This window comes from Balaenoptera borealis, assembly GCF_965194805.1.
Source record: "Balaenoptera borealis genome assembly, chromosome: 5".
NCBI classification, from domain to species: Eukaryota; Metazoa; Chordata; class Mammalia; order Artiodactyla; family Balaenopteridae; genus Balaenoptera; species Balaenoptera borealis.
Genome location: NC_138862.1, coordinates 78,443,647 through 78,469,091, shown reverse-complemented (window position 1 = coordinate 78,469,091; position 25,445 = coordinate 78,443,647). Strand labels below are relative to the sequence as shown.

Sequence of the window (25,445 nt, the reverse complement as noted above, 5' to 3'; positions counted from 1 at the left end):
CATCAGTTGCAAACATGAGTTCGCTATACAAAAGTTTAGCAAAACCCAGTAGAAGTATTCCATTGTATATTCTATTATTATTTGTAAATTTTGTGCTATGTAAACAAAAACATTATATCATTAAAATTTATTATAAACTTAAATATATGAAAATATGCATTCATTTTTCCTCAGAAAGTCAACAGAAAAACATTTAGCAGTCTATCACTGGGCTACTTCCACAGTTCATAAACCAGACCCTATTCAGAGGTTTTCCTCCTGGGCATCTCTGTCTTGGCCCCTTCCAGTCACTAGGTGGTAAGTACCAGTTCACTTCCCTCCAATGGTAGTTGCCTGTCCATGAAATGTGAACCATGAATAAAAATATTTTATTTATATTTCTGTAACTAATCATTTCTCTGGAGTAAATTTCTCAAAACAAAGCAATTCTTAACTCTTAAAATGACAATTCTTTTCTCGTGGTGATTTTTCAGTTTCAACAGGTATCCTGTTACATAACTTAGACACCAAAGGCAGAAGCTATATGAATAGACAGATAAAGTGGCTACCTTAAAAAGCAAAGGGGTTACTATGGGATTATATGAAATCATGTGTGTGAAATTTTTGAAAATTTTAAAGCACTGTAGAATTTAAAGAATCTTTCATTCAAAACAATTTTTTTTAACAAAAGCATTGCTTGATTACTGTAGCTTTGTAGTATAGTCTGAAGTCAGGGAGTCTGATTCCTCCAGCTCCGTTTTTTTCCCTCAAGATTGCTTTGGCTATTCGGGGTCTTTTGTGTTTCCATACAAATTTTAAGATTTTTTGTTCTAGTTCAGTAAAAAATGCCATTGATAGTTTGATAGGGATTGCATTGAATCTGTAGATTGCTTTGGGTAGTATATTCATTTTCACAATATTGACTCTTCCAATCCAAGAACATGGTATATCTCTCCATCTGTTTGTGTCATCTTTGATTTCCTTCATCAGTGTCTTATAGTTTTCTGAGTACAGATCTTTTACCTCCTTATGTAGGTTTATTCCTAGGTATTTTATTCTTTTTGTTGCAAAGGTGAATGGCATTGTTTCCTTAATTTCTCTTTCTGATCTTTCATTGTTAGTGTATAGTAATGCAAGAGATTTTTGTGCATTAATTTTGTATCTTGCAACTTTACCAAATTCATTGATTAGCTCTAGTAGTTTTCTGGTGGCATCTTTAGGATTATCTTTGTATAGTATCATGTCATCTGCAAACAGTGACAGTTTTACTTCTTTTCCAATTTGTATTCCTTTTATTTCTTTTTCTTCTCTGATAGCCATGGCTAGTACTTCCAAAACTATGTTGAATAATAGTGGCAACAGTGGACATCCTTGTCTTGTTCCTGATCTTAGAGGAAATTCTTTAAGTTTTTCACCATTGAGAATGATGTTTGCTGTGGGTTTGTCATATTGTATATTAACACATATATGTGGAATCTAGAAAAATGGTACAGATGAACCGGTTTGCAAGGCAGAAATAGAGACACAAATGTAGAGAACAAACGTATGGACACCAAGGGGGGAGAGTGGGGTGGGGGTGGTAGTGGGATGAATTGGGAGATTGGGATTGACATGTATACACTGATGTGTATAAAACTGATGACTAATAAGAACCTGCTGTATAAAAAGTAAAATAAAATAAAATGATCCATCTTTATATGGGCTAAGCTTTAAAAAAAAAAAAAAGAACATGTACAAGACTTGTATGCTGCAAACTATAAAATGCTGATAAAAATAATTCAAAGAAGAATTACATACATTAAAAAAATTTTTTTAAACATTGCTTTTGTAGTACAAGGAACATCACTTATAGAGTTAAAAAGCTAATGATAAAGTAGGAAAGTAGATGCAATGAATATTTCATAGAGTAGTAGCTTTAATCTATAAACAATTTTGCATATCTATAAGAAAAAGCTGATATTATAGCAAAAAAAAAGAGTCAAAAGTCATGAAAAGAAATTTTACAAAGAAATCCAAATGGCCAATAAAATACAATAACAATCTCACCAGTAATAACAACAATTAAATCTAAAATAAGATATCATATTCACTTTTAAATTTAAAGATTTTTAAATGATGCTCTTGGAGAAGGTGGTATGGGGAAATAAGGGGACTCTCAAATACTCTTGATGGAAGTAAATTTGTACATACTTTCTGTAGGGCTCTTTGAAGGTGTTTTCTATGTCTCTTGACCTTACAGTTCCACTTCTAGTAATTTATACTAAGGTAGTAGTTAAGGACATGTGGAAAGATGTAGCTAAGTGGAGGTTTGTTACAACTTTGTTTTAATAATGATATATATATATATATAAATAGACATATGTTTAATAATATATATCAAATACAATATATATATTCAGTATAAACTTTCCTTATAATAGTTTAAATAATTTGTAAGTCTAACAAGAATGAATTGGTTAAACTACTTATATACATACTGGATACTAAGCAACCATAAATATTATATAAAGAAATATTAATAACTGTCTTAGAATGACTGATACATAATTTTTTTATAATTTTGGTGTGAAAAATAGCAGATTTTAAAACTGTATGCACTGTTATCTCACCTTTGAAAGAAATATATATTATGTACACACGTGTACACATATGCACAATTGAAGGATACACTAAAGAATATTAACAGAGCTATTATTTCAGGCGGCTTTATTTCCTTCTTTTTTTTTTAACTTATTTGTGTTTAATTGTTCTGCATTGAGCATGCATTACTTGTCCTAAAACCATCTCTATATTATTTCAGCATTTTATGAGTTTCATAACCAGGTGATTCAAGGACTTGTTAGTGTTCAGAGTCTTTGGGATTGCAGCTGTTTTGCTTAGAGACACATTCGGAAGCAGCTTAGTATGGTAAGTATGACCTAAGAGGACACTACTGGAAGGAGGACAATTCCTTGTGTTTGCACTTTTTTGGGCTATGCAAGTGCTGTGCTGGCTTAGCAGCCCGCAGGTGGTTGCTCTCCCTGTGCCTCAGTGTGGAAATGCAAAGAGACTGACTCATTTTACTGAATCATTTTACTGGGGATGTAACTCTGGGTTTGGTTACCCGCAGGCATTTCTGCTCTGACTGAATATCCTGGGGTAGGGTTTTTTCTCTCTCTTTTTTTTTTAACGTGTTAACAGAGGCTCTTCTAGCCCAAGTGAAAGGTTGTGAATGATGGGGAGGGAGAAAAACACCCTCTCAGTTATATCCATTTACAAGGATTGGGGTAACCTGACCTGGGTTTGTGCCCTTCTTTGGCATCTCTGGGCAAAAATCCTCAGGCTTCTGACTACAAAGTTAGAATTTTGACTGCAGGATGATGGTTTATATTTAAACCATCTCTATGATTCTATCCATTAAGATCATCCTAAAGGGGCCTCCATACATCTGTCAAGAAAGGCCCAACACAAAGGTTACTTTTGGAAATAAGAGAATGTAGAGTTTGCTGCCTAAGACATTGGGAAGCTTTCTTCTGCATCTAAATGTGAAGTCCCATTTGTTAGGATCTCTGTTCTGTGCTATGAACAATCTCCCCATCATTTCTTCAGTTGAATATATTGACAAATGCATTATTATGAGCAAGCAATTTAATATTTCAATTTGAAAACTTACACTAAACTTTAAAAATGACCCAGGATCTATACTAGATGCTGAGAAGAAAAATGAATTATGTAAAGTCTAGAGGTCAACTCAAGTAATAGAGAGTCCACAGGGACTTTGTGTGAGCAAGTCTAGGGTGTCCATAAAGTTTGGAAACATAGGCATATATGTATAATGTCAAGGACTTCTCCAATATATAAAACAAATAATGTAATATCATCTATGTCTCTAGACTTTAGTAGACACTTTATTGAATATAATATGATAAGTACTCTGGTGACAGTATAGAGTCAGACCCTAGATTCCAATGAATAATTATTCTGCCTGGTAGAGACAAGTCAGGAAAGAGAAAGAGAGAAGTTTACATTAAATAGGGCTTTGGAGAATGAGTAGATGTTCATAAGGTGAAGGAGATGAGGAAAGGTATTCCATGTAAAGGTAACAGCGCTGGAACTAGGAACAGACTCTGGTCTTGTAGAAGATAGAGGTCAAAAGAACTTTCAAGGAAGTGGACATACAGAGTATTGTCTATTGGGGTTGGGAGGCTGGAATATTGAAAACTAACTGGAGAGATCATGGTGCCAGTTTCCTCCCATTCATGACCCTCCCACTGGCAGCCAGAGGTTTAATGATCATCAGATGGGTGCTGGTAGGGAACATAACTAACACATTTTCAGAGAGTGGGCTGGGCAGTTAACAGGGGTAACATTTTGTGTTTAAGAAGCATTAAGGGCAGATCAGAAATGTGCCTGCCTGATAATCTGTAGTGGTTTCCAGTGGTATCAGATTAAAGAAAAAACACTCACACAGTGCCTGGCACAGTCCTCTGCAGGGCTGGAGTCTGACAGGAGAATTTCTAGAGCCAACATTCTTGAGCCTGAGACCTGAAGGCTTGGTCCAGTTAAAGTCCATGGTGAACACTGCAGTTGAATAGGATCAAAGCCCAAGTACAGGGTTGAAGGGTAGAAACTGGTGGAGGAATCTCAGAGACTCACCTGGCATCACCTGGAAGCTTGTTAGAAATTCAGACTCTGCCACACTCCAGTCCTATTGAATCCGAATCTGCATTTCAACAAGGTCCTCAGATGATTGTATGCTACTGGTCTGTAGAGCACAGGTTTCGAATTTAAGTAGCAACCGTCTAAACTGCTGGGTCTCTAATTTGGATGTACACTGAGATTACTTAGGGAGTTTTAAGAAATACTGATCTCTGGGACACTCCAGCAGATACTGTGATTTAATTGGTGGGGTTAGAACATCAAAGGACAGAAGATCAGAAAGGTAATCAGGAAAATTTGTCACCAAGAAACAGGTCCTTGCTTTCACAACTAAGTGAAAATGTGGATTGAATGGATGGATGGACAGAATGATGGCTGGCTGGATGGATGGATAAGAACAGGTTAGAGGATTGTGAGATCAACATTTACAGTTTTGATCAGAACCTTTGGGGGTGTACTCCCTTTCGATAAGCTTGGGCCAGCATTTCACACAGCCTTGACTGCAGACTAACTGAGAGAGTACCTGTATTAAAATGTAGATTCTGGCCACTCTCCACATCTTGAATGATCATCTTTAGAGGTGAGACCAAGTAATCTGCATTTTCTATACATGCTTCAGGAGAACCTTATAGGTACTAAAGTTTAACAAGTGCTTGGGTAGATAAAGCCCTGGCTAACTGTAGAGAGGCAATCTAAATTTAATTATTTCTCATTGAGAGGGTTCTTGGTATTTATTTGGACAGGACGATTTTTCATTGTGCAGTATTGACCCACACACTGGAAAATGTTTAGAATCCCTGACTCTGACTACTAAATGCTAACAACATGCCCTAGTCATTTTGACAACCAAAATACCTTCTCTTACATTTCCAAATGGTGCCCCTATAGGCTGGAAATTGCTAGCTCAGACTCCGAAGTTCCCTGCCAGGATCATGTGGGCTTTGCCTATGTCTAACACTTGACTAGGTCAGAGATAGAATTTATGCAAGTCAAATCACATCTCCTGAAGCTGTGGACACGTGCAAGCAAGGAACTGTGGAGTAAAGTGCAAAGAACTCTGAACCTGTAATCAGAAGGCAGGGGTTTGAGGCCCCTCCCTAGCTGTGTACCATCAGGTTACCACTTCTTTTGCCTGGGGTTTCCCACTCTATAAAATGGGAATAAAAATACCTGGTTCAGTTGTCTCATAAGACTCTTAGGAGGTGATGAATATGAAAACACCTTAGATATAATACAATTTTATTTAGATAAAACTTAGTATTATTATAAAGAATTTACTGTTCTGTCTATTACATGGGAAGCCTCCAGGGTGGGTGTCAACTTATACCCTGACAGCACCACAATACTGTGTGTTTTAGAAGTTCTTCTGCAGCCTTGTCTGCCAACCCACAAGCCCTTTCATGGGTTAAAATATGTGTATCATGTTGCTCAAATAAAAATAAACTGCAGCTGCAATTTTAAAGGTTGTTTTTGTTTCTAGCTCCTGCATCCTAAAGCCTCTTAGAATTTCCCCCATACACATTGAAGAGCAGGTGGTCAATGGGAAATTCCCATAAGTCCCCTGCATAGCTGTTTTTAGCCTGCCTTCGATAGTGAGGTTCTGCTCTATCAATTTCTTTTTTGCTATCTCTTCCTGTGTATATTTTCTTGCTCTCATATATATTGCAAAATTATAATGTAAGCCTGTGTGCCAGATATCATCCTTCCCCCCCTTCCATATCTGCTCTCCATCCGCTCTTTGCCCCAGGAGCCTGGCACCATGGACTACATAAACATGCCTTCTACCTTACAGGTGAGTTCAGCCAGTATGTATCTCCAGTAGGAAGTCAGAATGGGGAGGAGAGTGAAGTGAGGCTCTTTATTTCTCTGATTCCCACTTCCTGTGAAATTTACTCAGGCTGGCTGTGCCCCTTCACAGAAGGTCATCTACTCTTTAGAAGGCAGCTTCTCTGCAGGCCTTTCTTTCTGCAGGTGAATTTCTCCCATCCTGTGACTGTTTGGGTCTTGGGATGGGATGCTGCCACTGATGTTACTCTCAGTTTCTGCATTAACTCTTGTATTTCCTGTAAGCTCCACCTACACCTTTGTATTTATTCTTTTTGAGGATAAACCCACTTTGAATTATCTTATTTTCAGTGGGACATCCATGTCCTGTTGGGACCTTTACTGATACACTGGCTCACCAAGACACTGGTTGGAGACCAAAATTAGCCATGTCTCTGCCAATCATTTGCCAAGGGACCTTCCCTGTTAAGGCTTTGGTCTTCTCCACATATAATAAAATACAAATTTTGGATTGTGTGATCTTGAAGGTACATTCCCTAACCGCCAACTATAGAGTTTATAATAGAACAGAGTAAGAGAAATTATTCTATAGGTGTGAAATTCTGCCATGATTATCATTAGCTAGAATGTGCATACCCGTGTTCTCTTCAACCCATGTTCTCTGTGACTTGTGGCATCCGTGCAGGTGGAAAAGGAGCTTTCTGATGTTTGAATTACTTTGACACTTATTAATGTATGTGAGTCCTGGTGGGTGGTGGTTTTGATCATTGTTTGCATATTTGGAAATGGTGTGCACATTAAATTTAGAAACATCTGATTGTTGGCCTATGTTGTCCAAATTTGAATGGTTTCAAAAAGGAAACACAGCTTTCTGTTCTTTTAGACAACATTCATCATCGTCCATCAATCAATCAACTAGCTGTCTTGGAACACTTACTGTCACTCATGCTGATGCCAGCTTCTCAGTTACCATTGTTTTGACTCTTCAGAGGCAAAGAAAAGCACCCTGAGAAAAGGAAATGACAAGGAATGCTTGGCCATGGCAGCCTTTCATTTGGAGCCAAGAGCGACGCTGTCGACTCCCTTCAAAGCAGTGTTACTATTTTGTCATGTTACAATTTTTAGCAAACCTCTCTTGAAGGAACTTAAATCAGAAGACTTGTAGTTTACTGTTGTTGGCTATAAACGGTCTATTGAGCTGATAGGGTGACCTGTCAAGACATATTCAAGAATAAAAACCCACTTTCATTTCAGCCATTCCTAGTGAATTCAAACCTAGTTTATGCTGCTCCTTTTTCTTGTTCTATCAAAGCACGGTACATGATATTTTGTAAAGATTATCTTCATTATCTTATTTCACCCTCATCATTATCTTGTGAACTTTGGTTGTGGTGACATTTGGTAAACAGCACCATCCAGACACAAAGTTAAATTTTCTGCTACAAGACAAATGCTGCATTACACTGTGCTGCAGATGTGTTTCTATTCTCTGAGAAGTGTTACGTGCTTAGAGTATAAGCTTTTTCTATTCTTTCCAGTAGCCTAGGACAGAAAGACCACATAAAGCTGCCTGAGTGAGACAGAAGACAGAAATATGCAGAGTCACATGAAATGGCAAATGTGAGGAAAACTCCTCAGTTCTCTGGCAAGAGGTAAAGCTCCCCAAGCCAAGAAGGCAACGTTAAGTCCAATTCAAGCTTCCATTCAATTCAATCATCATCTCTACACTTCATTCATGCAGGACCATCCCACATCTTTTCAATAATCAAGGTCTGTGAATTCTAACTGCACAATGTCATCTATAATCAGTCTTTCTTTCCACATCTGCAGCATCTTCCACTATCTAGGCCTTTATTATCTCTCTCCTTGACTTTGCAATGACCTTGGTCTTAAATGGCACCCATGTCTATCCTCACACTTCCATTCGATTAGTCTTCTTGTTGTCATGGTAGATGCTCACCAAAGATTTGCTTGAAGGAGAAGCTAATTTGTTTGTTTGGAGAAGCTGATTACAGAACATACATGATAAGGACAACAAAGAAATATTACAGGAGTACTACAAGTTGTCCCAGCAATAAATCTTTCTGGATAAGATCTAAGGAAGTTCTTCAAAGAAATTTTACGTTGTAATATATTGTGTCAATGCAATGCTCCCACTCCATACTCTGTATTTAAGCTAAGATACTGTCTTAGTCTGCTAGGGCTGCTGTATTAATATACCACAGACTTAAGGCTTAAACACAGGAAATTAATTTTCTTGCAGTTCTGGAGGCTAAAAGTCTGAGATCAGGGTGCCACTATGGTTGGGTTCTGGTGAGAGCTCTCTTCCTGTCTTGTAGACATCTGCTTTCTTGTTGTGTTCTAAAATGACCTTTCCTTGGTGTGTGCCCTTGGAGAGAGAGAGAGAGACTGAACTCTCTGGTGTCTTTTCTTGTAAGGGCACTAACCCCCACGAGAGGTCCCCACCCTCATGACCTTATCTAGCCCTAATTACCTTCCAAGGGCCCCATCTTCAAACACTATCACATTGGTGATTAGAGCTTAAGCATATGAATTTGGGGGAACACAGACATTCAGTTCATAAAAGATGCTTTGTTTTGTAGGGAAGATATATTAATTTAAAACTTTATAGTCTCAAAACCTAACTGCTATTGTGACAGCTTTGCCACCAGTCTTTCCAAACTACTTGCAGCATGGTCATGGCTGTGCTCTGTTTCTGGTGACTTCTCGCCAGTCTTTGTTTGCTTCATCAGTGCTTCCTCAGGCATAACTGTTCTTCATTATCTGACACTCAAGGCCTTCACTCTGAAAATTCATGCAGTTCCTGTTCTTGAGTAAGAAGAGGACTGGCATTATTCAATCCTGTCATCTGCCAAGTGAACTCTGGCTTTTATACAATGCAATTCAAATTCATGGAACTAGAGTTGGAGGTGATTTGAAGCTGGTCTCTATTACTTACTAGCTCTGTGGCACTGAGCAATTCACTTTTTCTCCTGGAAATTATTTCCCCACTTGTGAAATAATCACAATAATATCTGCCTTACCTACACATGCACAAGTTTGTGAGACTAAAAATTAAATAATACCCATTTGTTGACCTAAAACAAATAAGCTGCCAGCTATTTCTCCAGGAAAAATGGGTTTATTGGGGATCAACAAAGAATTTCAATTCTGGGTGTTATCATGGGAAGCCACATGCAAGTCCCTGGCAAAAATGGAGAGAACTCTTTTAAAAAGGAGAAAAGGAATTTGGGAGGGCTATAGTAAACAAAGAGTACTTTGGAGAAATTGAGATTTCAAACTATAGTGGCTTTTCATTGGCTGAGTTGTCACAGTCTCTCATTGGCTGAGCTCTTGCCAGGCAAGAAGAGGAAATCTTCCTTCTTCCTGTTGGGCTCTCCTATCAGCATAGGGTATGAGAACTCCTCTTTCTGACCTCTTGATTCTATTTTATCTGAGGATTCTCCTCGTATATTAAGTTTTACACATTAAAGTGACATAAATTAAAAAGTAAAGTACAAATGTTAGTTGTGACTATTATTATAAATAAAAAAGAATAGAGAACAGGTGTTTTTTTCAAAATAATATGTAGTTCCATGTCAGTGAGAAGGAGAAAGTGAAAACTGAAATTTTCCTTTGAACAGCAGTATTCAGTCTGGGATTCAAGTACCTCTAGAGGTATACAAAGCAATATAAGGAGCACAGAGAATGAAGAATTTTTAGTTAATCAATGTCTAGATCCTCAATATCCACATCTCCTCTTTCTCCATAAGAAAAGTCTAGGAGCTGAGAACTTCAGGCAGTTATCCTTTCTTTCTGGCCCTTTCTCCGTGATCCTTTTCTCACAACAGCAAAAACTAAGGTCTCCCACATCTTTCTATGCTGCATTGCCCCAAGGTGTAAAAATCCACCGGGATCCTGAAACAAATGAATAATTTAAAATATCGATATTGAAAAATCTACTTTAATCAATTGATTTGATTGATTTTTATCAGTTATCATAATAACTGTTATGATAACCAGAAGTCATATTTTGGCACTGAAGTCTTACATCTCTGAGACATTAAAAATAAGCTTAAATTTATATATGTGTTTTATTGCATAGAAATAGAGCTGAGTGATCATTTAAAAGACTTTCAAGGAGAAAAATACATTACAGGAGGATGTAATTCTAAGAGAGCAATAGAATGAATATATGATTGAAAGAAGAAAACAGAATGATATATTATTTCCAAATATTAAGGAAGAATTTGCACATGTATTTTTTAAAAAATAGGTCTACATATCAAACCACTATAGTATTTATATTCTATTGGAATCAGTTGTTTTATTTAAAAGTAATAGTTTTATTTACAATGTCAATATTTGCAATACTCTTAAAAGTATTACACTTGCAACTATCCCAATTTATGATAAAATTTTTAATACAGGGTATAAACTGTGAAGGAAGGTAACATCATTGTTCAAAATTACATTGAGACACGCTTCAAAATCTTTGAAGACCAATGCTCTAGTCAGTGGTTTCAAAAGTTTGGTCTCTAGGCTAGCCAACATCAACATCAACTGGGAACTTGTTAGAAATACAAATTCTGGGGTCCCATCCAGAAGCTTTAGAGGTGGGCCCAGCAATCTGAATTTTAAAAAGCACTCTAAGTGACTCTGATGCAGGCTAAATATTGAGAAATCTTTTCAAAGTCTTACAGATCTCTTTCCTAGGATATTTGTCTTTCTCTTCCCTTGCTTTCCTTTTTAAATTTCTCTTCTCTATAAGAAATAGCAAAATTAATGAGCAATGTGGATTTTAGAAACACTTGTGATTTATAAAATATCTGCCTGGTAAAAAGCAGTCATAGCTGTAGGCTGAAATACGAAGATGAGGTGATAAAGAATCTAGACTCTAAAAGCAAGTAGTTGGAGGATTGGTCAAGATGACAGAACTGGAAAACCCTGAGCTCACCTCCTCCCACAGGCACCAAATTACAAGTATTTACAAAGCACCTATCAAGGAGAATGACCTGAAGAGCAGCAGAAAAGATTTTCCACAACTAAAGAGATAAAGAAGGAACCCTAACGAGATGGGTAAGAGGTGCCGGGAGGTGTTATAGTCAAGACCCATACACCAGGTAGGCGACCCACAAATGGGAGGATAATCACAATTACAGAAGTACTCCCAAAGGAACGGGGGGACTGAGCTCCACATTGGGCTCTCCAACCTCGGGGTCCTGCAGTAGAAACATGAGCCTTCAGGATGTCTGGTTTTGAAGATCAGTGGCGCTTGTGTATGGGAGAGCTGGAGGATTGTAGAAAACAAAGACTCCAGTCTTAAAGGGTATTCACGAAATCTCACATGCTCCCAGCACAGAGGCAGTAATTTGAAAGGAGCCTAGGTCAGACTCACTGACTGATCCTGGAGAGCCTTCTGGAGACGCAGGTGGCAAATGAGACTCTTTCTGGGGACATAGTCATTTCTGGAAGCTCATTCTACCACGAGGACACTGGTGCTGGCAAGGGACATTTTGGAGTCCTTCCTCTAGCCTGAGAGCATTGGAGGCTTACCCACGCACCAGCGGGCTGGCACCAGAACTGGGACCTACTGGGCTGCACAACTCGCTATGCCAGGAATGGGCTTTGCCTACCAGCCCACCCACCATAACCAACCCTGCCACAACAGAAGGGCCCTTACAGCCCACATAGGGGACAGCACTGAAGGATATAGCTCTGGGGACCAGAAGGAAGTGTGCTGCTGGGACAGTACTCAGCCATTAAAAAAAAAAAAAAAAAAATTCCACAACATGTATGGATAGAGCGTATTATGCTAAATAAAATAATTTACACAGAGGAAGACAAATATTGGGCTGGCCAAAAAGTGCCTTCGGTTTTAAAGTAAAAATAAAAGACACATTTTTCATTTTCACCAAGAACTTTATTGAACAACGTATTCACCCTTTTGTTCCATTACCTTCTGCCGTTTTTCAGGCAAATTCATAATTCCATCTTCCCAAAACTTTTAATCTTTTTGAGCAAAGAATTGTTCCAGGTGCCTTTTACAGTCTTCCAGGGAGCTGAAATTTTTTCCATTAAGAGAATTATGTAAAGACTGAAATAAATGGAAATCCTAAGGTGCAGTGTCTGGTGAATACGGAGGATGAATCAGAACTTCCCAGCCAAGCTGTAACAGTTTTTGCCTGGTCATCAAAGAAACATGCGGTCTTGTGTTATCCTGATGGAAGATTATGAGTTTTCTGTTGACTAATTCACTTTTTGCCGAGTGCTGCTTTCAGTTGGTCTAATTGGGAGCAGTACCTGTTGGAATTAATCTTTTGGTTTTCCAGAAGGAGTTCATAATAGAGGACTCCCTTGCAATCCCACCATATACACAACATCACCTTGTTTGGATAAAGACCGGCCTTTGGTGTGGTTGGTGGCGGTTCATTTCACTTGCCCCACGATCTCTTCTGTTCCACATTATTGTACAGTATCCACTTTTCGTCACCCGTCACAGTTTCTTTTAAAAATGGAACGTTTTCATTATGTTTAAGTAGAGAATCGCATGCGGAAATGTGGTCAAGAAGGTTTTTTTTTGCTTAACTTATGTGGAACCCAAACATCAAAGCGATTAACACAACCAAGCTGGTGCAAATGATTTTCAGTGCTTGATTTGGATATTTTGAGTAGGTTGGCTATCTTCCACGTGGTATAATGTTGATTGTTCTCAATTAATGTCTCTATTTGGTCGCTATCAACTTCAACTGGTCTATCCTACCCTGGAGCGTCATCCAGCAAGAAATCTCCAGCACGAAACTTGGCAAACCACTTTCGACATGTTCGATCAGTCACAGCACCTTCTGCATACACTGCACAAATGTGTTTTTGCATTTCGGTTGCGTTTTTACCTTTCTTGAAATAATAAAACATAATATGCCGAAAGTGTTGCTTTTTTTCTTCCATCTTCAATATTAAAATGGCTACACAAAAATTCACCAATTTTGATGTCTTTTTTTAAATGTACGCTGATATGATAGCTGTCACATACAATCTAACAAAATTGTTTTGAATGAAGTTAAAGACAACTAAGTGCTACTAGAGCCATCTTATAGAAAAAAACGAATGAACCTTTTGGCCAACCCAATGCCACCTGTTATCACTTATATGTGGAAATCTAAAACAAACAAAATAAAATGAAAAGAGACTAATTGATACAGAGAACAAACAGGTGGTTGCCAGAAGTGAGGGGGTTGGAGGGGGGTGGGCAAAATAGGTAAACTGAAGGTACAAACCTCCAGTTATACAGTAAAGTCATGAGGATGTAAAATACGGCATAAGGAGTATGGTCACCGATACTGTAATAACTTTGTATGGAGACGGGTGGTTACTAGACTTATCGTGGTGATCATTTCATAATGCAGACAAATGTCAAATCATTATGTAGTACACCTGAAACTAACATAATATTGTACATCAACTATATTGCAATTAAAAAACAAAAAATAATAAATGACACATACATAAAATAAAAAGCAAGTGGTTCAGCAATCCTTTAATTCTTATTATATTGTTGAAAGCTGGTTGAAAGACCCAGTGGTTACACAGTTCATTTCTTAGATAAGGTAACTGTCTAATCATTTTCTAATTGTCCCTTTCAATCATGACAATGCATTAGCTATTGCCTTAAGCATTTAATCAGAGTCCTGACCATACTATAAGGCATATGCTAATGTAATAATCAACTAATTGGATAGATGAGAGGCTACCCTGAAAGGTGAGAAAGCTGACTGGGCCTGGGAGAGTAGGGAAAAGGCTAAGCCTCCTGATACACAGTGTTTCATAGCCTCATCAGTCATTCTTGGGCCATTCTCTCAGGAGGAATTTCAACGGTTTCACTGTACTGCCTTCACTGATGACCCCTGCTTACTATCCCACAACTTCCAGAACTTCTGCAACAATCCCAGTGATTAAATAAAAAAACTACTCTCTGCTAAGTACATTTGCATTGCCTTCCTTTTCATCCACAATTATCACTGCTATCCTCAACTCTTGTCTTTCACATTTATTGATCTGTTACTATGTCCTAGACACTGTACTAAAGTGTTTGACATATCAACTCTGTTGATCCTCGCAACAACACTCTGGATAATGTATTGGGTTGGCCAAAAAGTTCGTTTGGTTTTAAGTAAAAATAAAAGACACATTTTTCATTTTCACCAAGAACTTTATTTAGCAATGTATTCATTAACCGAACGAACTTTTTGGCCAGCCCAATACTTGCATTATGTCTATCTCGTAGGTGAGGAATCTGAGGCAGAATAGTTAAATAACTAGCCTATGTTCACACAGGCTAAAATATTAAGGCTGAAATATACACCTGGGCAAGCTAACTTGTGTTCTCACTTAATATCTGTTAGAAAACACATGAATTAATTTATATTCATTATTTAATTGCAGCCTTACACCATCCTAGAATGTAGGTTCTATCATTATACCCATTTTAAAAATAAGGAAGCTAAGTCAAGTCAAAATCAGATCATTTGTATTTGGCAAAGATGGGGCTTGAATCTAGGTCTATCCAATTCCCAGCCCTTGCTATTTGCCACTATGCTTCCTCTGTATGTTTGCAGAGTCCCATGTCTGGGTGCTCCTCATTAAATTAGAGAAAACAAAAAAGATCAATAGGTGGCCACTAATAGTGTCAACTGTAGGAAATATGCATGCAGACTATGTTGGATTTGTCCGTGGCCACAGCTGAATTTGCAGTTTGGTGTTTTTCAGACTCTGACTCTCCTAACATTTCACCAAGAGTCTCTCCCTGGGAAAACCTGACTTTCCCTTGATTTCTGTAAGCCAGATTTGGCCACAGTTTCTAAAGACTCCACAGTGTTTGTTTTTGTCTTTTTTTCTGGAGGAAAAGAAAAGAAAAAGAAAGAGAGAGAGAGGGAAGGAGGGAGGGAGGAAGGAAGGAAGGAAGGAAGGAAGGACTGTTCTCTTTCCAGCCTCAGCTGCTAAGATTTTCCTCCTTCTCCTCCTGCATTCTGGGTGTCAGTCACATGCAAACTTTGCCCTTCGCTGACATGACATGTGCTTCCACATCTCAGTACCACTATACATACACACCTCAGTAACTTCTGCTCTCTTCTCCATGGTTAAAATCTTCATTATCATTCAAGAATCAGTTCAAGCCTTTTCCCTGGTAATGTTCCCTTCCTGCTTAGTAGCTCTGTAACACCTTATTCACACCTCTTTTATGGCACTTAAACCTATCTTGACTCATTTCTTAGAGTCCTATTCTAGACTATGAGTATCTCACAAAGAGGATTATATGATACAGTTAAATTCAGGAAAAAATGGAATAAACCTGTCCCCTGATTTGGGGACATTTGATGACAGTTTATTAAGCCTATGATGAGGAAGTAATGCTTGAGCTTTCTGAACAAGATTAATAATTATGTGATTGTATTAGTTTGCTAGAGCTACTGTAACAAAGTATCAGGCTAGGTGGCTTAAGCAACAGAAATTTATTTCCTCACAGTTCTGGAGGTTAGAAGTCCAAGATAAAGGTGCTGGCAGGGTTGGTTTCAGAGTCCCTTCTTCTTGGTTTGTAGACGGCCATGTTTTCTCTCCATCTTCAAATGGTCTTTCCCTCTGTGAGTTTCTGTGTCCTAATTTCTTCCTTGTATACAGTCACTCACCATATCAGAGAAGAGCTCACCCATATGATCTCATTTTACCTTAACTACCCCCTTTAAAGTCCCTGTCTCCAAGTACAGTCACATTCTGAGGTAGTGGGTGTTGGGACTTCAACATGAAGTATCTCCCCATGAGTTTTGGGGACATACAAGTCAGTCCATGACACTGATGGTTCATATATCATCTCTATATCATAACTTTTCTATAGTCCAATCTTTCAGCAAAATGACTGTGTCAGGGTTCTTCCAGCTATTTCAACTTTTTTTTTTTTTTTGGAACCGAGTCCTTACAATAAATTTTCTCTGCTGGAAATATGCATAATATGTGTTGTGACCCCTAATTTCTTGAATGGACCCTTGTTGATATAGCACATTAGAGACTGCTGCCTGATCAAGCCAGGAACACACACGTGTTGCCATCGCTGTTGCCGTGGCATGAGGTATTTCCAAAGACAAGGTAAAATGATCTTTGTCTGCCTTCCGCTTTCCAGTTTTCGACCAAAGCCTCCCATTCACAGAACTTAGGTAGTTGTCAGCTGGCAAGGCAGTAAGGAAATGTTGGCTCTGGTTCCCTATGATACAGAAGGGGCAGGGATGGAAAAAAGACAATAACTTGCACATTTATTCTTCCTCAACAAAACAGTAAATTCCATGACTGTAGTGATTTTGACAGTGTTCTCCCTGTTGTTTTCTTAGTTTTAGAACTAAGTCTGACAATTAATGCTCAATAAATTTTTGTTTAATAAGTTATCATCATTTTTATATGAGGACATTTATTCATTGGTTATCTGTGTAACAAGTAGAGGAGACAGAATTCATACTGTTGATATAAAATTGTACAAATTTTCATTTGTATAGGAGAACTGCTATGCTAACATTCTACTAATGATAAGGCAGAGGGGTAGAAAAGTAGACTGAAAACAGCCCTTGAATGACAGTTAAGAAACCTAGGATATAGACTGTACTCTGTCTTCCTTGACCATGTGACCTCAGTTCACCTTTCTGGGTCTTAATCATTGAGTCAACAAAGTTGCCTTCCTAAGTGCCTTCCTTGTGTTATATGACATAGATATGGTTATATATAGCATAAGTCATTTTTTCCAATAATTCACCAAACCCTATTGATAAAATATATCCCAGATCTCTCAATGACTCTTCATCTCGTCTGCCATGACCCTAGTCTAAACTACCATCATCTTCCCTTGGGTTACTGCAAAAGCTTCCTAGCTCATCACCCTGCTTCTGATCTTAGCTCTCTCAAATAAGCTTCCACAAAGTAGCCAGAATAGGACATCTTTTTTTATGCAAATGTGATTATCATACTTTCAGGCAAAAACAAAAGAAAACAAACAAACAAACAAAACTTCTTTGGATTCCCATTCTTAATAAGATCTTCAGATATATTACCCGATCTGACCCCAGTCTAACTCACTAACCTTATTTTATACTACTTTTCTCCTCACTCTGACATACTATACTTGGTTCCTAGAAGGCAACCAATTCACTTTTTCTTCTCAAAACCTTCTCCTGTGCTGTTATCCCTTCTACCTCATGTGCTCTTACTCCCAGACTTTGGCCCACTCTGTTTTACATAGCACTTTTCATCTGTTGCACTTCTTTATAGATTTATAACTATATTTTATAATAATTTGTTTAATGTCTTCTTTACTACCAGAATGAAAGTTCCACAAGAGAAGGAAAAGTATGTTTTGTGCAGAACTAAGTCTCCAGTATGCAGCCAGATGCTAAATAAACATCTCTTGAGTGAATGAATGATGAGGAAGTTATTGAAGAATTTTAAACAGAAAAGAGGCTTGACCTGGTATATAATCTTTCTAGAAGGTTACTCCGAATTTTAGTTTCTCCAATGTAAAAGAGGATTAGATGATATATAAGGTCCCTACCATTCTCACATTCTATGATTTTGTTCTCCTAAATCTGAAGAAAAATTCTCAGTGTTCATCTGATGTTTCACTTATTATGCCTTGCCTATGACATGGGTAAAAAATTGGTGTTAGAGCTCATGACAAACAAGCTAAAGCCTGCATCACTGAACACAGGATTATGGATGCAAAGTCAAGGGCTACATGAATATGATCTTGTTGATTTCCAAAATGGACTTTTTCCCCCCCTTTGGGATTCCTTTGAGTCAGAATGATTGGCAAGATTAGAGAGACATCTCAAAATCTTCAACAATGCCCTTGAATGCAGGCTCACACATACTTGATTTAGATAACTAGAACCCTTTACGTTTTTATTTAAACTCATTAGCATGGGGACATGAAAAATCCATGATTAGTAGTGGTCTGGAGATAAATTTAACTACCTACATTAGACGACATTTTCAGAGGATATCAGATTTAGAAGATAAGTAGCAGCCATCCCGCCAAAGTCTATCATGTAGTTAAACATTTGCTGACTCAGCAAACTTTTTTGTTTACGTACATCACACACTGTGCTAGGTGCTGTGAACATGAATATACTACATATGGGGAAATGAGGAAAAAATAACTTTTCCAGCATGACATTTGGTTGATTAGAAGAGTTAAGAACAAGAATTGTGAGCCTTAATATTTGGTCCCTTTCCATGATGACAAGGATGGGCATTGACTAGAATTATGCAGGAAGTTCCCACCAAAATAAAACAAAAGTTGCTGCATCTTATAACCCATACTGCAAAGAAGGAAGCACAGCACATGGTAGGCCTCTTTGGGTTCTATAGACAAAGCATTATACACTTAGGAATACTACTCTGGCCCATATACTATGTGACATGGAAGTCTGCCAGCCTTAAGTAGGGCCTGGATCAGAAAAGAGTTCTACAGCAGATCCAGAGCACAGTAGAATCAGCCCTGTCACTTGGGCAAAATGATCCAGTAGACTCTATGGTGTTGGAGATGTCAATGGTGGGAAAAGATACAGTATGGAGCATAGGGCAACTTTCAGTTAAAGTACTGCAGCACAGACTCTTTGGATTCTGAAGCAAGGCTATGTCTTCAGCAATAGAGAATTACAGACCCTTTGAAGATAGCTCTTGGCATGTTACTGAACCCTGGTGGAGAAAGAAAATCTAACCACGAGTTACCAAGTTACTAGGAATCTGGAACTATGCCTTATGGGTTAGGTTCTCAGACACCCACCAAGTAATAAAGTCAGATGGGCCCAGCAATAGTCATTATAAATTGGAATTGAGCCTGAGCAGGACCAGGGATATAATAAATTGCATGAGTATATAGTCCAACCTTCCCTGCCACTCACCAGAGTTGTACAAGTAACCCTCCTCTGGCTTGCACTTATGATTATATGGGGATCTTAAATAAGGAGGAAAAAAAACCAAGCTTGATTACAGATGAATGAACTTGATTTCTGGGTACATACAAAAATAGATGGTGCTGCATTACAACCACATTCAGGGGTAATCCTGAGAGACAGTTGAGAAGAAAAATATTCTCAATGCATAAAGCTGAGCAGGAACCTGGTTATAACTTTTATGTGGAAGGAGATGTGACCCAATGAGTTAATATACATAGATCCTTGTGTAGTGGCCAATGGCCTAGATGTCTGGTCAAGAATGTTGGAAAGAAGAGATCTAGGGTATGGATCATGGTATTATAGTTACCTCTTTTCCTATTTCTTTGTAATTTTGTGTTCCAGTGATCTATTGCTGAGTGACAAATTACCCCAAAGCTAAGTGACTTAAAGCAACCACCATTTTATTATATCTCATGATTTTGAGGGTCAGGAATTCTCAAACAGAGTCAACTGAGCAATATTTCTGCTCCACATGGCATTAACTGAGGTCATTTGATAGTACTTAACTGGTGGATGGCTGGTCTAGAGGCCCTTAGACAGCTTTATTCACATGTCTCATGCCTTGACAGTGATGTCTGTCAGGTTAGGATTAGTTAGGACTATTGACAAGCATACCTACATGTGGCCTTATCAGGATGGTGACTTCAGGGTAGCTGATCTTCATGGCAAATCAGGGCTCCCAGAGAAAATGTTCCAGGAGGTCTAGTTGCAAGACTTTTGACCTAGTCTTACAAGTCCCAGAATGTCACTTCTGTCAAATTTATTGGCAAGTCACTAAGGCCAGCCCGTGTTCAAGAAGGGAATTAGTCCCCATCTTTCAGGGGGAAAAGTAGCAAGTGTTTTATGGCCATTTTTAATTAACCACAGTTGGTATTATATCTGAAAAAAGTTTTTTTTTACCTTCTTGTTGGCTGGTTCTTTCAGGTCTCTCATTAGACAACTGTCGACTACCTGTCTACAACAAAAAAGATCTTCCTTATATAGTCATAAAATTCAATGTTCCTTGGGGGACTTTGCTTCGGATGGAAGAAGCCATTTCCCATCCTTTCATCTGGACACTTATTGATTTCCTACTATGGACAGAGTAGTGTCTAGAGGCAGTTAGGCAGAGTGAGGATTAGATCTGTGAACTCAATCTACTCTGTGACCTTGAGCAAACTACTTAAACTCTTTGAGCTTTAATATTCTTATCTGTAAAAAAGGGACAAAAATACATGCCCAGAGTTCAGAAGTTCTTATGAAACTCCAAAAGTATTATTAATGTATGGGAAAATATTATAAACTATTTTTTAAAAAGCAGCCTTTATTAATGTACCTATTAAGTCAAGAAAATAAGAAAAAATTGAAGTCAGATAGAACACAATTACACACACACACACACAAATCTAATACCAGGTATGGTGGCTGCCTTAAAGTAGCATAAACCATAGTCATGTTGTTTCAAAGGAGAGAAAGATTATATCTGGTTGCAACAGTAGGAAAACTTCATTATTATTATTCAGTGATTCCACTATCTCAACTATACAGGAATCTAATGGGTGATATCATACTAAAGTTCAGAGACATCAAAAAGTCTCTTTAGCTCAGCCATAACTGGAGTTTTCTGGAATGATGCTGTACTGGGCAAAAATGGTTTGGCTTCTGGAAATGCATCTGGACAATTCAGCGCTGTTATTAGATTTTCTCTGTTTCTTTAATGTTAGTAATAAGACCTGCAAAATAATCTGATGAAGAAAGCTAAGGTATGCAAGATTTCATCAGAGTAGGCTGCGCCCATGGCCTCTGGGAATTTTCATACTGTGGTTCCGAGCCCTGGGTGCCTATCTGGAAATCAAGAGCCCCAGCACTTCAGTCATCAACCCAGCTCCACATGGCAAAGGAGCATGTTTCCTGCATCAGATACACCTTGCTTCAGTGAATTGACTCAGATGTGGTATTTTAATTGGCACTAAATAGAATTATTATTTAATTAAAGCAGAGGCTAATTAATTTTCTGAGTCATTGTTTGTGCAAAAGATGCTATATTCCAGTCACAACCAACTTAATTGAATAACATCAAATACTCAATTTGGTGCCTTCAGGAGGTCTATTCTGTTTCTTCTAGTTTCTTATCCAAATGGATACTTTTTTATTAGGAATAATTGAAGATAAGATATTTAGATTCATAAAATGTCACAGTGGAAATGGACTTCACAGAACTCCCTTAGCGTGGACATTGAAGAGACAGTAAAACTGACACCCAGAGAGTAAAAAGGAGCTATCCGAGATCACACAGCTAGTTAGGGCTGGGTCAGTTCTAGGACCAGTAGATCCTGACTCCCATTCCAGTGATCATTCCATTATACTTCAAAACAGGAGCTTTCTGAGAGAGGACCAATGACATGCCAACATAAGAAGCAAACTCATAGACTATTTTTCCAGTACCAACACTTTATCACTGGAGAAACTGAGGACCAGTGGAAAAAAAGACTTACCCTAGTCACATAGCTAAGCCAGGATGAGAGCCCCAATTTACACTCTAGTAATCTGTCCATCATAACCTGGTTTTTAGAGTCACCTAGAGAGTAGATGACCCTGTTGTGGTAATGAGCGTGGATGTGCCCACAAGAACCATTTTTGTGAATACTGAACATTGCAAAATAATGACTTTGGAAAGAAATCGCTTCCATGAAAAAAAAAAAAAAAGGTTGAGTGGTGTGTAAGCCTGACCCACAATCTTCCTTAGGCCTAGCGCTCTGCCTAAGGTAAGCCTCACTCTTTCAGAGACCAGTTCTCCCATGAAGATGTCCATGAAGACTAGGACCTACGGCCATCCTTCCCTCATTGGGCATCCCCTTGGCACTTAGGTCCAATCTGCATCTCACCCTGCAAATCTGAACTTATTTAAATTCCTTGCATGTAGTTCTCAGTCATTAGTTTTAAACCTCTCAAAGAAAGGGTGTCAGCTGTCTTCTCCTTCTATCACATCCTCTCAAGTACTTCGTATGTGAACAGCACTCAATACGCACTCAGTATAAACTCACTACAACGATTCCTGAAAGACCTGGAATGCAGTAGGTTAGCAAGGACTAGAGGTCTAAATTGTGATGGCTACTTACTCAGCATGGAATAGTCAATGAATCTCTGTAGAAGAAGAAGCAGGATTTGAATCCAGATTCTTATACTTACTGGTATTCTGAGCCTCAATTTCCTCATTGGAAAATGGTCATTTTACTATTTACTTCAGGTGCTGTTGTAAGGATGAAATGAGACAAATGTATGAGCCATTTGCACAATGCTTGGCAAATAGTAGGTACTGAAGCCATAAATCCTAGTTCCCATATTGCCTCAGAGGTTACAGGTAAAAATGCTTCGCAACTTCCTTGTTATTAGAAGGCAAGGGCCCCAACACTCTTAGTGAGTTTTTTGTTCTTTGCAACTTTGCCAAATATATTGGTCAGGTAGACAGAACCATGCTCAATGCTTCTGTTCTGCCCCACTGTTTGTCTGACATTTCCACATTAATATGCAGTTCACTGACCTTTTTTTAGGAGGACGTGTCTCCTGCAAAGCCCATGAGTTTGTCTAAATTCTAATTTAGATTGCCATTTTCTCTGACTAAATCAAGACAAGGAAGAAGCTAATGGTGAGCCGCTGTCAAAAGCTCCTGGGCATGTTTCTATCTTTCACACCGAGGAAGGAAGGTCAGTGTGCTCCTGTTAAGGTCAGGGTGGAGCCCGCAGTCTGTTCTTATGTCACAAATTCAGCTGGAGTGAAGAAACCCGCCTTGCCTGAAATGGTTGTCTTCATGCATTCACCCTTAGCGGTGAGTTATTGGTTATTCATAATCCCCAGCTGTGCCCTGGGGAAGGAAGGGTTGTTGCCAAGTCCTCCCTTCAGAAGCACGTGTGTGACTCTTCCGGACTACAGATCAGGCTAAGATGTGGGTGGCTGGCTGTGTAATGAAGGGAGGTCGGTGAGATCTGTCAGCAACTGTTGCATCAAGAGTGTTATGGGTTTTCCTGTACCCAGACCTCCCAAATTTGGGGTTGCTGAATTGCTTGGGTTTATTTCAATGATCAGTCTGCATCTGTGGGTCTCAGCCAAGGGTCAGGGGACATCATAACTGCTGTAAAAGGGGAAACAGCCCTTAATGAACTTCAGGGACAACCCCACGAGGAAAGTGGAGTCTTCCTCAAAAGGCCTGAAGGAGATTGCAAAATCCAGGGTACGGGGGATGGAAAGTGATCTGTGGATCAGATCTACAGACAAGCAAGGGCAAGGCTGGAACAAATAAAGGACTCCTCTCCAGAAGAGTTTAACTCCTCAGACACAGGCTTTGAGAGCGAGGGTTATTCCCATGGGATAAGGCTGTAAATCTTGATGTCCCAGAGTGGCTCTACCAGGAAGGGTTCCCACAGATGAGGCAAGGCTGGATCAGACTATTTCCTGGAAGTGTGAGGAAGACCTAGCTGCTCTTTGTCCAATCTGATCTAGAGCAAGATCGCACCTCCTTTTCTCCAACACCCGCACTAAGAGGAAGCATCAAGACTTTCCCAAGGACAGGAACCAAGAAGGATTCCCTTAAGCAGCAAATCAAAGAAGAAAAAATCATGAATTTTGGAATAAGGGAAAAATCAGTTTTAAATTTCAATTCCTCTCTAACTAGTAAGTGACTTAGGGCAAATCACTTAATCCTTAGCCTCCATTTTCTCAGCCGTAAAGGAAAGAGAATGTCAACCACAGGGTGTTGATATGAACATCAAATTAGATCAGATATGTAAGCACACACTCTATAAAGCATTGCTAATGAAAGAGATATTACTCTCTCCTCCTTACTTAGCCGATTTCTTTGTTCACTTTTTCTTTTTTTTCCAGTGTTGGTAAATACTGAATGATGACCGAGTCAAAGGAAGGCAGGAAGTAGTGAAACCTAAGTAACAAGAAATGAAAACATCACATTTTTATTTTTTGGGGAAAGGTGTTTTACATGCTCTATTTCATTTGATTCTTACAAAAACCCTTTTGAGTGGGTATATGCATTTCCATTTTACAGGTGAGGAAACTGAACCTCTAAGTCCAGTTACTTACCCAAGGTTGCACAATTAGCAAGTAGAGAATCTATAACTCCTAACCCCAAGCACTTTTCACTCCGCTGTCTTAAGCAGTTCACAGATCCTTTGGGATGACAAAGCAAACATAAAGAAATTCCAAGAAATTGCAAAGGGGTGGGGCGCTGATTTAAGAAGTCTTCCTGCAGGAAATTTGAGGTGGATTTTGAAGAGTATATAAAATTTGGGCCAGAGCAGGAAAGTAAGAATATATTCCAGACCTGGGAAAAAGAATAGACAAGGACTCAGAAATAGTAAGATGCAGACAATGTTCAGGGCACTGTGTCTGAATGTGTGCTAAATATCTTGATTCCTGAAGGAAGTTTCCTAATGGTTTTCAAAGCCCTGAATCCTTTTCCTGGTTCAGAGGTAGGAAATGCTAGATCACACTTAGAACAAGAAACCCTAGGCTTTCAGAGATCAGTGGGGTGATGGTTTAAAATCCTTGCTGCCTAAATAACCTAAGGAATTATGAGAAGTCCTTACAGAGGCTGCCTTGATGAGTCTTGGGGAGAAAAGAGATCCCATCCTTACTACAATTCAAGAACATTTCTAAAAAAATTTAAATTAATTATTTAAATGTCTGAGTAATATCTTAAGTTTGAAAACCTCTGATCTAAGAACAAATCCCAGTCTTTTGTAGAAGGAAGAACAAGCCCAGAGAGGGAAAATAATTTGCTGAAATTCACAAAACTGCTTCATGGAAAGCACAAACTAGAACTCTAGTCCAGGATCCTTTCTCCTACTTAGATGAGACTCTTCTTGGGACTGCAGCAAATGCAAATCTCAAGGTACCATCTTGTTTGGTGGTAAATTTTTAAATTTAAGAACCTACTGAGTTGGAATGTTCATCAGATGCCTGAATTGCTCCTAAAGCATTATGAGCAATGGACTCAGTTTTTCTACTGTCTGAGATGTCCTATTGTACTGTTAGATGGTTTCTATTGTTTGTAAAGTGCTT

The 25,445-nt window shown here is 38.6% G+C and overlaps 1 long non-coding RNA gene across 1 annotated transcript; it reads right to left on the bottom strand.

The window, feature by feature from the left end:
* Window positions 1-684: 684 nt before the first annotated feature.
* On the bottom strand, window positions 685-24,325 carry LOC309629401. The gene is made up of 2 exons (XR_014245055.1): window positions 22,493-24,325; window positions 685-16,654 (listed from the first exon to the last, which is right to left on the bottom strand). It is a non-coding gene; the product is annotated as an uncharacterized lncRNA (long non-coding RNA).
* Between the last annotated feature and the right edge of the window lie 1,120 nt (window positions 24,326-25,445).